This window comes from Panthera leo, chromosome B1 (genome assembly GCF_018350215.1).
Source record: "Panthera leo isolate Ple1 chromosome B1, P.leo_Ple1_pat1.1, whole genome shotgun sequence".
Lineage (NCBI taxonomy): Eukaryota > Metazoa > Chordata > Mammalia > Carnivora > Felidae > Panthera > Panthera leo.
In genome coordinates, this window is record NC_056682.1 from 19,973,365 (window position 1) to 19,995,000 (window position 21,636).

Here is a 21,636-nt window from a genome sequence, read left to right on the forward strand (position 1 = left end):
CCCCTTTTGGAGGAGACAGCTGTAGAATGATCAATTTCCCAAATGAAATGTCAAATCAAGGGTCAGATGCTTAAGAGACACCCAGGTGCCCCTTGAAAATAGGATTTCTAATGGCTGCCTTACTTCTCTTTTGGATTATACCACCATTTCTTTAACCATATTCCTTTTTGTTGAGGCTTTTCTGTTTCTAACTTGCTTACATTAATTCTCTTGCTACTTTTTCCTATTCTTTCCTTATCTGGAACCCTGCAATTGAGCTATTTAATCCATGAAAATATTTTTGAAAAAATTCTCTTGCAAAAAAGACTTAAGGAAAACATGGCCCTAAGTGGAAAATGTTTGTTGTTTTCTTACAACTGATTGGTTGTGAGTTTGATGTAAAAAAATATATATATATATATATATTTTTAAGCTCAAATACAATCAGGTGAGTTTTTCCTGCTCAAAATGTGTTATCATTTCTTCTGTAATTATAATTACATTATCCTCTTTGGAGGTTGTTGATTTCCTTTTATACACTTTCAAGTGAATCAGCTAAACAAAATAATCACACACTGAGATGACAGGTGTAAAAGCCACTCTCAAGAAAGTATTTGCCAAAACTATTACATGTTTGGCTTATCTGACACCCAAAGAATAATCAAGCTAAACACTGGGACTCTAAAAAGGATGTATGATGGTACAGTGTCCAAACATTTATGGTCATGAAAAATTTCCTTGTGATTTTGAAAGGTAAGGAATAAAGAACAGATAAATGCAAACAATTTCAACAGCCTGAGTACCTTAAACCAAATTAGTCTCTTTCTTAGGAAGAAAAAAAAATTTATGATAAGAAAGTTTCTTGAAAGTTTTTCTTTTCTTTCTTTCCTTCCTTCCTTCCTCTCTTTCTGTCTTTCTTTCTTTCTTTGAGAAACAATCAATAGAACCCAAATCAGTGAGTCCATTTGAGAAAATATCAGTATGTTTGGCAAATGATAGTTCTATGCTAGGGGGAAAAAAGGAGAAAAATTAAGTGTAATGAATGGTAGCTTTATGAAAAGTTTAACCAGAAACTCCCATGTTAGGTCCTTATGGTTACAACGTCTCTCAAGTTTGTATTTTTGACCCTGGCCCACACCTTAGCCATGAAAGACGGAGGCTAAAACTAAATGAAGAAGATAGAGTTGAGCAAAACAGTTTGCTCGAGTTTCAAAATAAAAGGCACAACTAATAAGATGTTGATGCACCTACAAAGTTTGAACACCAGTGCTATTTTATTGAACAGTGGAAGTTCAAAGAATAAAGGTCATGAGACCTTCAATGTCACTCAAATACTCCATCTAATTTGGAACTTTTAAAAGCATATGTCCCTTTAAAAAAAAAGTCTCTCTTAAAAATCAGAGATCTGGCACTGAAACACCAAAGAGCAATACAAGCTGTTTGATAAATACAGCATGCTGGTAACTTTTTTGCTTTTAGCACTCAGAATGCCAAGAAAGTTGGCAAAAAGAAAAAAAAACCCTAAAAATCTACCCTGTCCCACAGACTCACACTGGCCAAGGAAAGATTTTTAAGGTCGAATGTAGAGAATTAAATAAAGAACAATTCCTCTATATGTCTCTTTGTTTGGGTTTTCTATGATTTCTTTTACTCTCCGTCCTTCTACTATATCACAATGCTGTTGTTATATCCTGTTCATCTCAGACATAGTCTTCTGTCCCTTCCTTTCTTCCTTCTCCCTACTTCTCTTTCTGTTTTTCTCTTGTCTTGTCCCCCCTCCTCTACCCCTCACTCTTCCTGTCCTCTCTCTCTCTCTCCTCCTCCCTCTTCTTCTCTCTCACTTTCTCTCCTTCTCCCCACCTTCCCACTCCCTCCCTTCCTTCCTTTTACCTCCCTTTTTCTCTCTAAAAACAAAATTGTACCAGAAGTGCCCATGTTGGTACTGGTGTAGAAAGGTCATGTTAATGGTAAGATTTTGGCTGACAACTGTCAATTCTCATAAGATCCTTTAGTGTGAGCTTAAAACTGAGTAGTGGTCATAGCACTCCAGCTTAAGAAAGTAGAAATAAAAGATTTTTTTTCCCTGGAAAAGCCTACAGGTAAGAACAGTGTATCTGCAATGACAGATCATGCCATTTGGATTCTTCTGAAAAGGAAAAGAAATGTTAAACAAAAGACTTATAAACCATAGTATTGGAAGTTTGCCTACTTTTCCTTTGCTAGTGATATTTTTTCAACATAAAGTCACCATGAACATTATATGCAAATAGTATTCATGAAGAAACATTTGTATTATTCAACTTCTGAATTTATTATTCAGAGCAAAGAAAAATGAAAATTAATTGCAAATGAAGCTGCCAATTAGAATTCAAAAATATTTTTAAAATATTCCTGTGGTGACAGAGGCATATTTTTTTTCTATTTAATTTAAACAGATTCTAAATACAATAAAGGCCATGTTATAAAGAAGCGTCAGGAAATAGTATAAAGGAATGGCACAAAAGGTAAAGTACAGGTCTTAAAATCAATCTATTTCTTTCAGAGCCCAGTGATTTCTTTGATGTACATACTGGAAAGAAAAGTACCTGTATAGTGTGTTGACAATGTTACCTGTATTTTGGATACAGTGACAATATACTATGTTTTAAATTCAGAATAGAAAAGGAAACCCGTGATGTTCACAATGATAGTCAAATCAACTATTCAGACCTGAGCTGGATTCTGTTTCCTACTATTTACAAAAATGGCTCTTCCTCTTGACACAGGTGTCACTCATTTTCAAGGATGTTTCCAGGATTGAACCCTTTTGGCTTTTTAATCCTAGGTCAATAGTGGAAGTGTTAGCACAAGAAAAGTTAATGCTGATTTTCTCACCTTAGACTAACAAGATTTCTGGATTGCACTGGCAAACAATTCAATAGAAATTTAGAAAGGATATTTTAAGAGCAGGAAATCCCTTGTCAGGGAGAAAAAAATAAAAACTATAGGCAGACAATCCTTATGTCCAATGACTTCTACATTAAAAACAAATGTTTCATACTATTGAAATCATTTCATTACCCAGCTCATTCCTCTTATCTGGAGGTAATTTTTAACAGATTCCAGCCTACTTTGCAGACACAAATTTCCAGCCACTCTCCTTCATGTCCCAAGAGACCATTTCATAAGCAAGCTAACATCAATTCAAACAAGATTCATTTTTTCCATCACTTTACACCCTAGAAAACTGATACAGACTTCCCCAGATGAAGTTTAATACAGAACATAGGTTTATGAAGTGTGGAACCTCATTTCAAATGTACACATAATACATTGATATAGACTTCGGGAACATTTTCAAAGAATACAAATGTGCTGGGTCCAAGGCTTAAATGGTCCTTTTTGCAGAAATAAAGCTCATAAAAGATTTCAGAAGGCCAGAAAACTTTAAAATTTAGTGCCCTTTTTTGAGATTTCCCAGGATGTTCTAATTTAGAAACTAAATTGTATATCCAACATGCAAATGTGTAGTATAAGCAATTCATTATATTAAACAAATTTGACAATTGTGGACCTGATTATGAATTTCAAAGTCTAAGTGCTTAGAGAAAAGGTCCATGAGTAAAAACCATGATGACAATAAATAATACATAATACTCTATGAACAATTAACTGTCCCCCAGACTCAAGAATGTGATTAGTCTTAGTGAGAAGAAATATCATGGAATCCATGGACACTCAAAGTCTATATCCAGTCTGAGAAATGTCTAAGGGATCTAATGTAATACACAGAATTGTCTCTTATTACACATCTTTTTTTAAAACTTAGAGATATATCCGTAATCACATCCAATCTTCCTTATGGGTATCATACCCATATGAAACCCTTATTGGTATCAATTATCACACCCTTGCTACCTAAGTTTATATATATTTTAAATATTTTTGAGTGGGTAGGGGAAGAGAGAGAGAGAGAGAGAGAGAGAGACAGAATCTCATACAGGCTCCACGCTCAGTGCAGAGCCCAACATGGAGCTTGATCTCACAACGATGAGATCATGACCCGAGCCGAAATCAAGAGTTGGCTGCTTAACCGACTGAGCCACCCAGGCACACCAATATAAGTTTGTATTTTATCCTAAGTAATGAGCTCCATAACTGAACTGGACTATGCAAAATTATACATCTTCTTACGGTCTCCAACTGCAATTTCTGTTTGCTAATTCACTAACTTTACGGTGTGCATCCTACCTCATTCCCCTTGAATCTAAGACTTTTGACTGCCTAATAGTGTATGTACAATTGATGACCCAGTTCATAAGGAGTAGGCAGTTTCCACTTTCTGCTCTAGGAAAACTCACTCTCAGAACCCAGCCACTATGAAGAGAAAGTCCAGTGCACCAGCCATATGAGTCAGCCGTCCTGGAAGTGAATCCTCCAATTTCTAGTCAGGCTGTCCCAACACATGAGACTTGGAACAAAAACAAGCCATCTCTACCAAGCTTTGCCTGTTTTGCAAATTCATGAGCAGTATAAATGATCATTGTAGCTTTGAGCTACAATGTTTTGGGGTGGTTTGCAATATATAATTAGGATAGACTATTATGTGTCACTTCTATCCAATTAAATCTTTGATAGGTCATCTTGAAATACTGCAAATTATTACAAAAGTTCACTTTCTGCTGTCCCCCTATTCCACTGTGCTTTCCATTGTAGGATCACAAAATGGAAGAAACAAAATTTAAGGAGACCAAGTCTGATACAAGGCCTGGCTAATCCACCAATTAGAGAATCAATGTTGTATCACCAAGATATAAAGTATAAATATTCCGAAAAGCAGTAAATGACAGTACATCTGTAAGATTTAAAATGAATGCTGTGCTCTTAGTGTTGTCAAACTAACCCCCAGAAGTTGAATAGTAGACACTGGCCATTGAAACTCAATCTAACAAGGGCATTTGTTGTTTTGAGCACTGGGTGTTACACGTAAGTAATGAATCACTAAATTGTACTCCTGAAACAATTATTATACTATATGGGAAGTAACTTGGATTTAAATTAAAAAATAAAATAATTAACAAACTCAATCTATTAATAGGCTGAAATCCTACCTCTTATTAAGGTGCAGAGTCAAAGCTTTGATTCATGTGCAATATACTAAACCATGCTGTGTGCCACATATCAGGCTCTATGCTGTCACATGCACCTTTGTTCTAGTGTTTTTCTTAAGATATTGTGTCATCTTGTACAATCTTTTCTTTCAGGGAGGAATGTTCATCCTCTTGCCTTGAAACTTCTCTGCATAAGCATGAAAAATACAAGGACAGTGTAAATATTACCAAATCCAGATCACTATATTTTTCAATTTGGAGTTAAAGTTTTATTTTGATTGTTAATTAAATATGACAATCATCCTGTCACCAAGGTATATTTGATTATCATTTTTTAAATAGTAATCATCATAAATGACTGACATCAAAATAGAAATTTCTTTTAGAAAATGCCATTTTAAGAAACTGTAATTGCAAAACATGATACTCAGGATGGTCTTAATATTTCCTTCAAGACACTAGGGGGAGAAGGAGTAAGGGCAGCATCAAAAATAGTAGCAATAGTAAAAAGCTAATGATATATTCATAGATATAAGAAATAAATATTTTAAAGGTAAACCTATTAATCTTGGGGCGCCTGGGTGGCTCAGTCGGTTAAGCGTCCGACTTCAGCTCAGGTCACGATCTCGCGGTCTGTGAGTTCGAGCCCCGCGTCGGGCTCTGGGCTGATGGCTCAGAGCCTGGAGCCTGCTTCCCATTCTGTGTCTCCCTCTCTCTCTCTCTGCCCCGCCCCATTCATGCTCTCTCTCTGTCTCAAAAATAAATAAACGTTAAAAAAAAAAAAGAAAAATTAATCTTAAAGTAACTCAGGCACAATCTTATTGAATGTTTTCAAATATACACAATAATTAACATAACTTAAGACCTAATATTGAAAGAGGTTATATTTATGAATTCACATAAGACAATTACATTTATTCCTAAGAACATGTAGAAAGTGGGGCACCTGGGTGGCTCAGTCAGTTGAGCATCTGACTTCGGCTCAGGTCATGATCTCAAAGTTCGTGGGTTCAAGCCCTATGCCGGGCTCTGTGCTGACAGCTTGGAGCCTGGAGCCTGCTTCGGATTCTGTGTCTCCCTCTCTCTGCCTCTTCCCTGCTCATGCTCTTTCTCTCTCTCAAAGAATAAATAAACATCAAAAAAAAGGGGGGGGGGGGCACTTGGGTGGCTCAGTCGGTTAAGCAGCCGACTTCAGCTCAGGTCATGATCTTGCGGTCCATGAGTTCGAGCCCCACGTCGGGCTGTGTGCTGACAGCTCAGAGCCCGGAGCCTGTTTCAGATTCTGTGTCTCCCTATGACCCTCCCCCATTCATGCTCTGTCTCTGTCTCAAAAATACTTAAACGTTAAAAAATTTTTTTTTAAAAAGCCCCCAAAATCTGAGGATTTACCTACTTCTGACCCTGAAGCCTAATGGCCAGCAAGCACTGATAAAAACACATGATGTTAGATATGGACTCTCTGGAAATTAAAAAATAATACAGTGAAAGTTACTATAGTCCCATCTGCATTATTTTTTGGTTTCTTATCTAGAGACTGTGCATATTTGTAAAAAATTATGTCCAACCTGTGTCCCATTGTCCTCAAGTTCTCATGAATTACATGTCTTCTATTCTTTATATATCACAAATTGCTTTAGTTATTTTTAAAAGACCTCCCACTTCAAAACAACCATATTTGGGAATATATGATTCAGCAGCTTTCATGATGGGGCAGCTGGAAAAATAAAAAATGATTGATGAAGTGGAGACACTCATTTAAGCCACTGGTAAATATCATGTTATTCTCTAGAGATAAATGGGATTACCACCGTTCTCATATATATGCACAGTCACGAATACATATGTGAGTAACTAATAACATATTGAAAAAAAAAAAAAGCAACTAATGTGCTATGAGTATTACTAAGTAAAGAAAGTTCATTATACCCAAAGCAAAAACTAATGTATGTATACATACACACACACACACACAGAGCACAAAAATTTTTAATATATGTACATACATATGCCATCTATTTATCTATCCTAGACAATTACTGGCAATAAAAGTTATTTTTTTTAAAGTTAGTTTTATTATGAAAATAAAAATAATTTGTTGGCAAAACTATTATCCAAGTAATAATATATACAAGTTGAACCCGTCTCATGAACTTAAAGAAAACAAGTTGCTTTATTAATGATAATTGTGGTACTATAGTACATAACCTGGCTTGTCATTTGTTTGAGGCAAGGGCTTGGCTTCCGTATTGTTCTCCATGGGTAAATGTGTTACAGATTAAAATACAGATTTAAGTCCAAATAATTCCTTATGTTCAGGAGCAAATCTTTCTAATCTATCTCTTCAGGTTATCTGGAAATCCAGTGCAAGTGTAGAGATTAGAAAGCCAAATTAACCAACTGTCTGTGCTAACCACAAACACTTTTCCTCTGGGGAATTATTTATTTTTCCTGGTTCTGAGAAATACCATATGTCTATAGTAAAGAACCATTAGCATAAGGAAAACTATCAGATTTTATTAATCCTGTGAGATTCTAGACGGCTTTTCTTAACAACAGTGGAAACTATGGCTCCAGTCTTTAGAGTACAACTTGAAACTAGACGGTAAGGAATAAGGAGATAAAAACCAGGATCCTGGAATTCAAGTCTCAGTGTTCGTTCCAGTGAGATGGTATGGTGAAAACCAGCCACCATGCCTAGATACCCTTGCTGAATCCAATCCAATCTGAGAATTCTATCAGCCCTCAAATCTTAAAGTTTATGTTTTTCTTCCATTGCTTTCTGTGAGTAAAATTTTTAAACTTTGTTTCTTTCGCTTTTTAACTTCTTGTCCGAATTATTTTAGGAAACCTAAGGACTTTCAGAAACAATTCTTTGTGGTATCAGTAACCTAAGAATAGAGATAGTCACAATTCCTGGAGCATAGTTACTACCTCAAGTGTAAATTATATTGTGGACATTTTTAAACATATATTTTATGCATAAGTCAGAGCCTATCATGTAATCGTTTTACTGGAACAATTTTAAAATGTGTAATATTTGCTGCCAAGACCTGAGCCTTTTATGGTTTACTATAACAATATGAATTATAATAAATTTTTAAACCTAATATGTAATCCTCATTGAGAAGAATGTACTCCAACAACTAAGTATCCCCATGTATTTCATTCTTTTCAAAAGTAGTTTAACTGTCTTATTGTTTAACCTCTTGGTAAATTTCCTGATCCAATTTTGATCTGAAAAGTTCTCCTCAAGCATAGTAAACTCAGTAAGTGCTTAGACTTCAATTCTAGAGCGTAGTTTTCTAGCTTTCTTGTTTACTGGTGAATAACAAGATACAAAATAGAACCATTTCAGCCTAGGAAGCTAAGAAACCATAATAATGCTCCATTTGCGACTCTAAAAAATTACCAAATGTCATCATGTCCAACAGCACCAGCCAAAGCTCTGAGCTATAGGTTAAGATTTTGAAAGTATAAAGTATCCCACATCCAGGAGAAACAGGAACCCTCCAGCACTGCTGGTGGGAATGCAAACTGGTGTAGCCGCTCTGGAAAACAGTGTGGAGGTTCCTTAAAAAATTAAAAATAGACCTACCCTATGACCCAGCAGTAGCACTGCTAGGAATTTACCCAAGGGATACAGGAGTACTGATGCATAGGGGCACTTGGACCCCAATGTTTATAGCAGCACTCTCAACAATAGCCAAATTGTGGAAAGAGCCTAAATGTCCATCAACTGATGAATGGATAAAGAAATTGTGGTTTATATACACAATGGAGTACTACGTGGCAATGAGAAAGAATGAAATATGGCCCTTTGTAGCAACGTGGATGGAACTGGAGAGTGTGATGCTAAGTGAAATAAGCCATACAGAGAAAGACAGACACCATATGTTTTCACTCTTATGTGGATCCTGAGAAACTTAACAGGAACCCATGGGGGAGGGGAAGGAAAAAAAAAAAAGAGAGAGAGGTTAGAGTGGGAGAGAGCCAAAGCCTAAGAGACTCTTAAAAAATGAGAACAAACTGAGGGCTGATGGGGGGTGGGAGAGAGAGGAGGGTGGGTGATGGGTATTGAAGAGGGCATCTTTTGGGATGAGCACTGGGTGTTGTATGGAAACCAGTTTGACAATAAATTTCATATATTTAAAAAAATTATAAAATGCAAATGACAAAAAATAAATAAATAAAAATAAATTATCCCACATCCAGACAGACACGAGTGATAGCTGAGATGGATAGATGGTTAGCAGAGAAGATAAAAGGTGATAGATACATGATAGATAATAGATAGAAAGATAGATGATATATTGACAGAAAAATCACATTTACTAACAAAAAAATGAACCAGGGAACAGCTCCAGAAGCTCTCATTCTGAGAAACTGTTTATAGGACTGACCTTCTCCAACCTTTTGGAGATTTCCAGTCCATCCATGTGTGTGGCACATAGAAGGATGGACACGTAGAAGGCTTCCCCCATGGGTCCCTCAGTTCTAGGAGGATTACAAATACCGAGATAATACAAATTGGTCCTGGGACTTAAAGTTATGGGATGAGTAAGTCATGAAGATAAAAGTTACCACAGAGAATATAATCAATGATATTATAATAGTGTTGTATGGTGACAGATGATAGCTACACTCGTGGCAAGCATAGCATTACATATATAGGTGTTGAATCACTATGTCATTCACCTGAAATTAATGTAACATTGTATGTAAACTATACTCAATTTTTTTAAGGTTGGGGGGGGGAATTGTACCTAAATTATCTAAGGATATACTCAATTATAGTAAAGCCACTATGCATAGAAAAGTGACCTGTTTTTCTAAATCATTGTCATCACATGGAATGGATTGGTCATGTCATTTCACAATGTAAAGCAGGTGACGCTACTGTAACATTTCATCGATCATAAGTTTATGATTCATAGATCTCAACATTCACTAAATAGAAAGTTATATTATTTTGAAAAGTTGTCTCTGGGGTCCGTGATTCATGTTAGTTCATGTTTGTATGTGGTCATAGGGGGAACCACAAGTAATAAGGAAAGAAACAGGCCATTTTCAAAACCTAATTTTCTCGTATGAAATTATTAAAAGGAACTGAACAACCCCCTTGCATTCAGCATCCAGTTTACCAGATTAAATCAGGTAAGGAGATGAGTAGGATTTAGAGTCTGAATTCAGATACCTGGAGCAGAAGAACACAGGCCAATGAGAGATCTGAGTATAGACGTTGGCCATGAGAAAACAGGCAAGGAATACAATGTTGTATATAGGAGACTAGAAATGTTAGATCTGGGCATTTCTGATAATCTCAGAATGCAAGATATTTTCCCAGTGGCCCAGTAAGGCCATGGACAACTTAGCTGCTCTATGAAGTTGTTCAGGGCCATAAAGGCAGACAAAGCAGAGAAGACTCAGGTCTTAGGTAGTTCCAACTAATCCCTTTTTTTCAGGATGATGACCTGAACGTGAGCAAAAGTGGATAAGGATAATTTGCCAAACAAAGTTTGGGATTGGACAAAGAAACAGTTTAGGAGTAGATATGTCTTCTACAATAGATAGATCAAGAAGCTAGTCAAATATTTTTCACAATTCAGCAGGGCTTTGGACAGTAAGCTGTTTTGTTTGGAGTTTTGCAAGCCTAAATTTGTCCTTAATCTTGTTTTCTAGAGAAAAGATACATTTTAATTTATCTTGCTTGCTCAGGGTGCAATTCCCCTTAAACGGTGCACCAAAATTTCTAGAAGAAGTACATTTAAATCTATGAAACTCTTTATCTACAATGAGAGTCTTCATGAGGGTCAATGAGATACGTTACTTACCTCAGAAATTCTACGATATCAGAGCAGGACATCAGCATGCTCTATGTCCTCACTACTTCCAAGAAAAAATGACTTTGGGATATGTTCAGCCCTTGCCACTCAAGACAAATAGTGTTAAATATGGTGAAGATAAAATCTGTTCTAAGCCACACATTGTAGAAACAACAACAAAAAAAGCCTTTGAAACTGTACTTGGTGTTTTGCTGTGTAGTAGTCCTTAACACGTATTTAACACCTACCAAAAAAGTTTAAAATTATGGAACGAGCATGTTGTTTCTGCACATTTCTCCTGCACATAGGCAACTTTGTGTTTGGATTTTTTTCTGCTTTAGGGCAGGACTGACTTGAAATCTATAGATGACCATATACATTCCAAATAGAATCATCTTCTACGTGTGGTGATATACGTATTTGCCATTTACACAAAATATTCAGGGCTGTATCCTCAGGCTCACAGTCTTAAATTTACCTTGAGACTTCTCTCAAAACCTGTTTATGAATTATTCATGTTTTAAAAGTAAGGAAATCTGATGGCTCTGGTAGAGAAGACAATCTTTAAAAGGAACAAAAGGATTTGGCTCCTTTCACCTCATAGCATCAAAGTCCTCCATGTGGCAGATGGTTGTCCTGGCTCTAAACTCCTCAGTCAACACTAGTCAGGCTCAAAAATAGAAAACCATCCTCCATGTGTCAGCAAAAACTACACACACGCTTATGTGGGGAAAAAAAAAAAAAAAAAAAAAAAAAAAGCTGTGTCAAACAATTGCCAACATCTCTATAGTAAGCCAGGCAGAAAACACAGAGTCGCTTTCTGACTCAACCAAAATGACATAACCTTGGTAAAGCAAATGCTCATTTCAAATATGATTCACCAGGTGCTTTTTCTACTCTTTAATTGAATTCTCTTGGGAATTTATCCTTTGTGTCATATAGAAGATGGTAAGACAATGGAAGTGGAAAAAATCCAATCCTGAGAGTCTGAGACCCAGGTTTTCTGTGTAAGATTGAGCAAGGACTTTCACCTCCTAAGTACAAAAGGTAATTACAATTTTATGGTGGACATTTGTTTGTCACAGATGTCTTGCAAAGCTAAGCAGGTTCAAATATGAGATTCATTCAGATAGGAATATGGCTCAGATATGCTGATTTGGGGGCCTCTGCTAGTCCCCAAATGCTTCAGTTATAGTGACCTCATGGGGATTGTTTTTTAACCTTCAGAGATAATCTTTCTTAATATAAGATGTCACTGATTGCACTAATATACTCCGTGATGGCTGTATAACTTAGTTCTTCCCTGATCATTATATTGGGAGGAAGAGATTTCCAGCTAGGCTAAAGGTAGAGCAGATCAAGAGGGAAAATGAAGGCTCAGAAGAGTTCTCCATGAATTTTAGCATGTCTCTTCTTGTACACTCAGAAGACCTGTGTTTATGCCCTGTTCACCTCACCAAATGCGTGACACTGGACAATTCGCTTAACCTCTCAATCTCTTTTCATATCCACAAAATGAGAACAATTATTTCCATTAAAGTTTTGAGGAACAAGGCAATTAGTTAAAGAAGTGGTTGGTATAACTGAAGTGTGAGATGTATTAATTTTTGTCCTGGCCCGTTTAATTCAAGCAAGCTCATTTTTTGGGTGAATATACCATGGTCTATAATTTGGTCTTCAACTTTGCTAGTCCAGAAATTAAACAATAGCAGCAAATATATGATAAAAAAAAAATCACAGTAAGAGACTTCCAAAAATCACTTCACTTGATATGTAACTAAGTCGTTGATTTATTTTTTATCACAATTTCAGTGTGCCATACAATAGCCATCTACTTCATGGTCTTAAGTTTCCTGAGAAGCTTGAATTTGAACCAAAATGGCCTTTGGGTGTGTATGAAATGAGAACAAAGAGAAGTGGATATTCTTGAGAAAAACTTCATCAGACCCCTTTAGCCACAAAATTCTCACAATGAGCAGATGGCCCCATCCCTCCAGCTCATTACTCCAGCATTGCTAAGTTCACTGTATGTGAAGTGTGCTTCTCTGAGTTAAATGTGTTCTCAGTGGCCACCTCTTTCTCTCCAAGAGCTGGGACAGTGGATGCTCAGCCAAGATGATGCCCATTTCCTCCCCCATTCTCTCTTGCCTACCTCCACTAGAGAATCTATATACTTGTTTCTCGGCACCCAAGAAACAAAGGAGAGCTCTTTGGGAGTTCAGTCAAGTGCACATAAGCTGAAGACCTCTGGACCCTTCTGGGGAAACTACTGCATTCCTAACACAAGGAGCAGGCAAACCCATCCCCTATCTTCCTGCCTTTACTACAGACATGATCTCTGGGGTAGCAGCAACCAAGTCTTCTATGATTCAAGAAGTCAAGCTGACACACTTAAGACAGCAAAGCTCAAGTCTAGAAGAAAGCTAGATTGTACTGACATCACCAAGCTGCTCCTAATCCTGAACCATCGATCTAAATACTGTGTTATGACAGTTCATTCAATAGCGTTATTGCCATTTTAAACCGTTTTTAGCTGAAATTGTGGTTTTTGTTTGTTTTTAGTGAAAGTGTTCCTAATATATGTCAATATCAATGGTTAATCTATAGCTAGGAAGCTGACACTTCGGGCCTAGGAGACATTGTATCTTGGAGACTTAATTAATTTATCTTAGGGCAATTAAATTTTCTGTATTACCAAGTTCTTAGAGGGGTTCTCGCTGTAACTCCCATGTATTTCCTGCAACACCTACCTTACAGGTTTATTGTTAAGATGAAATTGCAATTTCTAAAAGTATCCTAAAAACTATAGAGACGTTTACAAAAGCAAAGCAGTCTTATTATGACTTGTAGCATCTTCCAATTCAAGAGGATTATAAGAGAATGTAAGAAATCATTTATAGTCTTCCAAATTAAAGCAATGCTTTGTAACATTCTAATGTTGCTTACTGATAATTTCCAAGATTTTTCGATAGAATTTGTACGTACCATGAAGTCATTATCTACTATAATTTTACCTTGCTTATTTTAAAAAATGTTTTAATATGGGTAAGTATTTAAATAAAGATAACAAAGGCTTATTAGTGTGACCAGTCCACCATACTTACCCAGGACTGTCCCAGTTTTTAGCACTGAATTTCTTATATCCAGAAATCTCTCAATACCAGACAATTCTGCTGTTTGCTCCTTCTATGACCTTTCAATCTTGTCATCTTTCAATCTTTTAAGTTGTGTTGCCCTTTGCTGTTTCTAATGTCAAAGGTCCAGTATTCCATTTATTTGTTCCCTCAACAAGCATTTGCTGAGACAGCTTACCTCTATGGCAGGCTCCACTGGTACAAAGAAGAATAAGACATACCCAAAGAGTTCACAAACCTAGTGGGAAGACCTGACCTTGACACATAATGGAATCATTATAACACCACTTTCGAGTGACCCAAGCAAATTTGGTCACTAACATCTATGAAGTTCTCTTGTAACTATCTGTTGCCTCCAGCCATAAGAGGCAGTACTAACTTTTTTTTTTTTTTTTTTAGCCAGGTAAAAAATTTACAATAAAGGCAAGCTGCAGACCAATTATCCTGCCAACTGAAATATTTAGAAGCAAAGATTCCTCAAAATGGTCATTAACATAAAAAACAAAAAGTTTCCATAATGTCCTGCTCTCTTTCCTAACTACTCTCATGAAGACTTGACATGAAAGTTTACTCTAAACAGGGGTAGATACATTCTAATGGCAACATAGGCTAACCTTTGACTTCGATTAGACAGAACAGCCCTGCCTAAGAGTGTGGAGAAAAGTCCCAATGGGCACTTAGAATGTGAACTCAAGACAAAAGGTATGACCCTACTAGGTTGGCCAGATCCCAGTACTTTATTCACATAGGGACAGCAAAGTCCATAAACTTCTTCTAGCTAACTATGTATCTTGAGAAATGTTTATTTTATCAAGAAAAAAACAAAACCCAACTATTTTTAGCACTTTATGCTAATTAGCACATCCTCTGCTGTGGAGTTAGATGTGAACTACTTGCCATAGGTACCTCTCGAGTGTGAAATCCTTATTAAAGTTTTTCAAATGCAAACTAACAATCGTTAGAATATAGATTAAACTGAATTTCTACACTAGAAAGGGATGCGTAATACTGAAATATTTTAAGTAAACTGCCTTGCAACAAATATGAGATACACAGTGATTATTTTTTTTTCAAATAAAGAAGTAACTCTCGTGAGGGGCATCTGAGCCCCTCAGTCTGTTAAGTGTCCTACTCTTGATCTCAGCTCAGGTCGTGATCTCACAGTTTGTGAGTCTGAGCTCTGCACCGGACTCTGTGCTGATGGTGTCAACCCTGCTTGGGATTCTGTCTCTCCTCTCTGCCCCTCTCCCACTTGTACGCTTCCATGCTCGCTAACTCTGTCTCAAAATATTTTAAAAAATAATTAATATTTAAAAAAACAAAAGAAGAAGAAATCCTTTTGGTCAAAGAAAATACTTTGGTGTCTCAAGGACTTGACAAGGCAATCCATGAATAAAGTCTTAAAGGCTGAACCTAAGTGTGCGAAAAGGGAGGAAAAGTGACAGTAGGCAGAACAGAGCACTGTGCAAAAGCATCTACATGAAAGGGCTTGCTATCTTGGGAGACAAAAGAAGCAGCTGAAAGCTCACAGAATCTCAGGTTGTGAAATACGCCTGGAAAAGGGATTAGAGAAGACAAGATGGTGGCAGGATTCACAGGTGACACTAAGTGGTTTGACTTATTGTTCCAAGTACTGGGGTGATTTTTTTTTTTTTTTTTTTTTTTTGATAATAGGATGATTTGTTGCTTAGTCCATGTAAAGCATGGACTAAGAGAGAAAGGGGTCAGGAAAACAAATCAGAGCAAGACATGATATAGACTGAATTTAGGCCTCAAAATTTATTCATCCATTCAACACAATAGTAAATGAGCATCTACTAGGTGCCATGCTCTGGATACTGGAAAAATGGCACTGACAAAACAGTCAAAACCTCAGACCAGAATGCCTTTCTGCCTGTTCTCTGGGGAGCTCCTATACACTGTTTTAAAAAGTTCAACTCTCCCACCTATACAACCCCAGCCCCTCAAGCTGTTGGTGCCTTCTCTTTATATCCCCATTGTCCATATCACACTTTTATGATAGAGTCTATAGCATGTTACGTATTTTTAATTATGGTAAAGTACACACAACAAAATTTACCATCTTGACCAATTTTAAGTATATAGTTCAATAGTGTTAAGTACGCTCACAATGTTGTGCAACCAATCTCCAGAACGTTTTTATCTTGTGAAACAGAAAAAAGAAAAAAGAAAAAAAAAAGGTTTATACCATACTCTCTACCCATCCCATACTCCCATTTCTCACTGCCCCCAGCCCCTGCCAACCACTGTCATACTTTGTTTCTTTGCATTTGACTACTCTAGGGGTGCCTGGGTGGCTCAGTGGGTTAAGGGTCTGACTTCGGCACAGGTCATGATCTCATGGTTTGTGAGTTCAAGCCCCGCATTGGGCTCTGACAGCTCAGAGCCTGGCGCCTGCTTTGGATTCTGTGTCTCCCTCTCTCTCTGCCCCTCCCCTGCTGACACTCTGTCTCTCTCTCACACACACACAAATAAACATTAAATTTGACTACTCTAAGTACCTACATTCATGTAGTGGAATCAGACAGTATTTGTTTCTTTTCTGACTGGCTTATTCACCCACCATAACTTCCTTAAGGTTCATCTTTGTTATAGCATATATTAAAAGTTCCTTTCTTTTTAAGGCTAAATAATATTCTATCGTGTATGTACATATATATGTACATATATGTATATGTGTGTATGTGTACATTTTCTTTATCCATTCATCCACCAATGGACTCCCACCTTCTTGCTACTGTGTAATGCAACTATGAACATGAGTATACAAATATTTCTCCAAGACTTTGCTTTCAATTCTTTAAGATAAATATTCAGAAGTACAATTTCTGGGTCATGTGGGATTCTGTTTTTAATTTTTTGAGGAACCACACGCTGCTTTTCATAGTGGCTACACCATTAGTGGTTACATCCCCGCCAACAGTGCACAAGGGTTCCAATTTTTCTACCACCTTGCCGACACTTCTATTTCCTGGCTTTTTGATAGTAGCCATCTTAATAAGTGTGAAGTGATGTCACATGGTATTTTAGTTACGTTTGTTGTCTGGCACTGACTTCCTTCCAGAGAGAGAACCATGCCATTTCATCCTGACTCACTCATCTCTATGTGGCTAGTGTCTAATCAAATGCCTGGAACACAACATGTCCTCAAAAAACGCTCCTTCAACTTAAATGTTGCCACTGTTAACCATCACTATAAAGCCTCACAAAAGCCCTAGGCTTTTTTGGGAATGGAAGGACAGGTGATTCACTGTATCCTTGCATCCAATGTATTAAGGAAGAGAGGAGTTATGGCTAGAAGCTGCAGATGGTGGGAGTAAAAAGACGCTAGTCCCATGACCCTTTAGAAGGAAAAGTATAGAAGTGGGGACCAAACCAGGAACTGATCCATAACTGAAAAATAGCCCTGAGAGGTTGTATTAGAATAAAACCGTATCTGCACATAACTTCAGTCCTTAACTTCTAGAAGTCTGTCTCCACCCACCTTGCGACACTTCAGATGCTCCTGTCTCTGGCTATAGGTGCCATTTGATATGTAGGGGGTGCTTCTGTGTTCTTGGTGTTCTGAGTCAGAACACAGCTAGAGAAACTCTGAATGTTGCCTTTTAATTAGGCTTTTATGATCCAAACAATCTTGGAAGATTGCCCCCTGGCAAAGCAGAGAATGTCATCGACTTTATGATAATTTTACGAATGACAAAACCAAGATTCATGAAGAATATAAACAATGGCACAAGATCAAAGATTATATCCCAAAGGTCCCGATTCCTGCTCTACTATGGAGTTTGGCCTCGTGAACTTTATCAGCAATTTAAAGATTCATTTTGCATATTTTATTATCAAGCTGTTAATATATTCTTTCACCGCAGCTCAGCTCTTCTAAGGGAGCCTAATTCCTGGCTATATATTTCTTCTCTTACTTATTATTACAGAATCAGTGGTTCCAGAACTTCGTATTACTCAACATTCCACACTTACAAAGCATTGGTCTTCCTATTCAGTATATTCTTTAAATAATTACAGGTCTTTTATACTAAACTCTTCCTTACTTGTTACCCGTGTACATTTTTATCTGCTTTTGGTTCTGCCTTTAAAGTTGTCTCAGCAATGCTAATTATAAAGAAAAAGATAAGGTCGGATTGCTTTTCTTCCCCACTCAGCTCAGAAAATGAATTGCAGCATTCTGCTTTCTTATTTGTGCAGGTAATGATGTATTCATTGTGACAAAGCCTTCACAGATAATAAAAATTACATGCTTTTTGTAGGTGTGCTAATTATCTCTTCCTGATCAAGAAAAAAACAAAACAAAACAAACCATTGAATCAGCTTCCAGCTCCACAGTTTAATTTGCACCCATATTTGAGGCTGGCAAGAAGCATCAGCTATTTTAGGTCACTTCACTTTTTTGGCTAGGAAATAAAAGCATTCTGGAAAAATTATTTAAAAATGCTTAAAACAACAAATATGTATGATTAATTGTCGAAGGTCACCACCACTTAAAGTTACAATGCTGATGTAAATGCACAGAAATGGTGAGGAAACCAAAGAATAAATAGGATGGATGGTTTGCAGTAGCCAACGTGAGAAATGAGAACTAATTCAATCTATTTTGGACACGCAGAGAGAGCTCCGTTATTAAATGACTATTCGCACCAGCAAAGGAACAAACCATATATTCTTAAGACATAAAACCTACATCATTCCCTGCCAACAGTAAGAGGCCAACATTTTCATGTGTCATTCACTCACTTCTTCACTCTTGTACAACACTGACCAGAACTGTTTGCAATTGCAGACTAGTTTTACTAGATTCTACTTGTGATAACAGTTCTCTGTAATTTTCTAAAAGCCTACTTAGTGAAATTTGGTTTAATACCTTATTTTTAGGAGAAAAAAACTCAATAGGATTTATGCATATAAAATAATACCTGCAATACCATGAAATATGGATACCTCAAAATCAAAATGACTCACCGTGAAGAGAGAGAAAGTGAGAGAGGGAAAGAGCTTTTCTTTATGTGCTTTGTTTTGGTGGAAACCACATTTCTTTTCTTTTCCAACCAATGGACATTTTTAAAATAAAAAAAGCCGGCTTGCCAATGCTTCTAACACATACAAGTCATAAAGTAAGTAACCCACGTTTTCCTCACTCTTTTTCTCTCATCTTATCTGTGCAGACACACAAGCTTCCGTGAAATGTGGGTGCGACGTTTAATATAAGCCCATCATCAAATTGGTGAGCCCATCAGTACAGGCTGGTCTGGATATTGGTGCTCGTGGGTTAAAAAGTAATATAAAGTAAGACATGAAGCAAGAATTAAAATTCAAGTCTTTGATTCCCAATTTAAAGTTCTTTTCACCAAAAAAAACTCTAGCTCTGTGACACTGGACAAGGCTTTAAACTTTTCTGAGTCTCTATTTTACTCTCAACATTAATATAACATGACCCAAAACTGCCCATTGGGTTCTTTTGACATAACCACTCACATTCACATGAAAATACAATGTAAAACATGAATACCATAGTCCTCTCTTATCCACAGGGGATACGATCAGACCACCCTCCAGCAGTGGATGCCTGAAACCACATGTAGTACTGAACCCTATGTGTGCTATGTCTTTTTCCCTACACATAGGTGCCTATGATAAAGTTTATAGACAAGACACAGTAAGGGATTAACAACAGGGTAAGAAAATATAACCATGTACTATAAGAAAAGTTATGTGATTGCGGTCTCTCAAAAAATTTAACTATACTGTACTCACCTCTTTTGTGATGATATGAGGTGATAAAGTGCCTACATGATGAGATGAACTGAGGTGAACGACATGGGCTCTATGACATAGAATTAGGCCACTACTGACCTTGTGATGCTAAGTCAGAAGAAGGATCATGGGCAGTGAACGGGGGGGAAAGTGAAACCACAGAAAGCAAAATCTTGGACTGGGGTCAGGGAGACTACGGTATAAAACATGCTGACCTTGAAAATAATACAATTCTCACCATCAAAACATTATGATTGTACCATTCATCCTTGCATATGGATCAGACTGCCCTCTCACCTGATAATAGTAATAACTTGTGAAAACCCCCATGGGGAAAGGTAAATGAAGGACTAATTCATGAGCCAGCCCAGATATGTGCACTTGACTTGTGTTCTGGCCAGAGAGTCCCTGGTAAGAGCTTGCACTGTTCCCTGATCCTGGTGCCAGGTTACTGTTGCCAATATAAAATGGATAATCCTCAGGGCACCTGGGTGGCTCAGTGGGTTAAGCATCCAACGTCGGCTCAGGTCATGGTCTCACAATTCATGAGTTCGAGCCCTGCATCCGGCTCTGTGCTGACAGCTCAGAGCCTCCAGGCTGCTTCAGATTCTGTCTCTCTCTCTGTCCCCCCGCCACACACACACACTCTGTCTCTCAAAAATGAATAAACATTAAAAAAAATTTTTTTTAACGGATAATCCTCCTGTGGTAGGTGCACATATCATTCCCTCCTATCATCCATAAATTGTACCTGGTGCTCCCCCCCAACCCCTGTTATCGATGTCAGGTACTTCTTTCCTCCTACCCCAGAGTTTTTTGTTGACACGAAAGTGCAAGATGCTATAGGACTTTCTCAACATCCATGTAAGTGGAACCCAGACGTGTGAGAGACCTGATGACCCAGGGAGTGACGAATGCAAGACACTTACTACCAGGTAAACTGTGGTGCCTTTCGCTCCTTCGATGACCTGTTTGGAGAAGCACTGCCTTCCCATGGCTTCTCTGATGATATTCCCTAAGTTGCAGCTGTGATCAGCCCAGTCATTGGAGTCAATGACAAGACTCCCTTGTCATTTTAGACTCTGCTTCCTGCCTCACTCACTTTTGCATTCCTTCTATTATACTCAGAATAAAGCAGCCTCTAATATTTGCCTCAAGCCCTATGTTCTAGGGAACCCAAATGGAGACAATATCTAACTAGAAATAAGGGGGGGGGGGGAGATTAATGACTAATTAAGGGTCCAGCTGAAGATATAAATTGTATACTTACATTCAGTCAGTAAAGAGAATTTTAGGGATTTTTTTCCCCCAGCAACCCAGAATAAAAGTAAACAGTAATGAGGTTCATTTATTCATTTAGCAAATTGAGTTTCTTCTAAGTGTCATCCCCTAGATTGGTTGTTGGAGAGACCAAGATATAAAAACTAGCAACCCAGGGGGGGTTCTAGTTACTCTTTCTCCAGAAATTAACATTATACGGTGGGATTTCAGTCAACACACTCCAAGATACAGGTAAAGTGGTATTTGTGAGGCACTGAGAGGAAAGTAAATAATATACTGGAAAATGAGGAAGGGTGAGGAAAAAGACGACCTAGATGAGATGAGATCAAGTTAATAAGGAGGGGGAATTGGGAAAGTAAAGAAATGTCAGAACACATTTCAGATGTTAACCCAATCTGGGTGACAGCAAAATCCAGAATATGAGCCTAAGAGTGAGGGGCGCTAACGCAGCACAGATGAAGACAATGGAATAGAAGAATTCAAAGAACTAGAAAGCAGACACGATGGGTGATTTATCAGTGTGACTTGGAAATTTAGAAAATA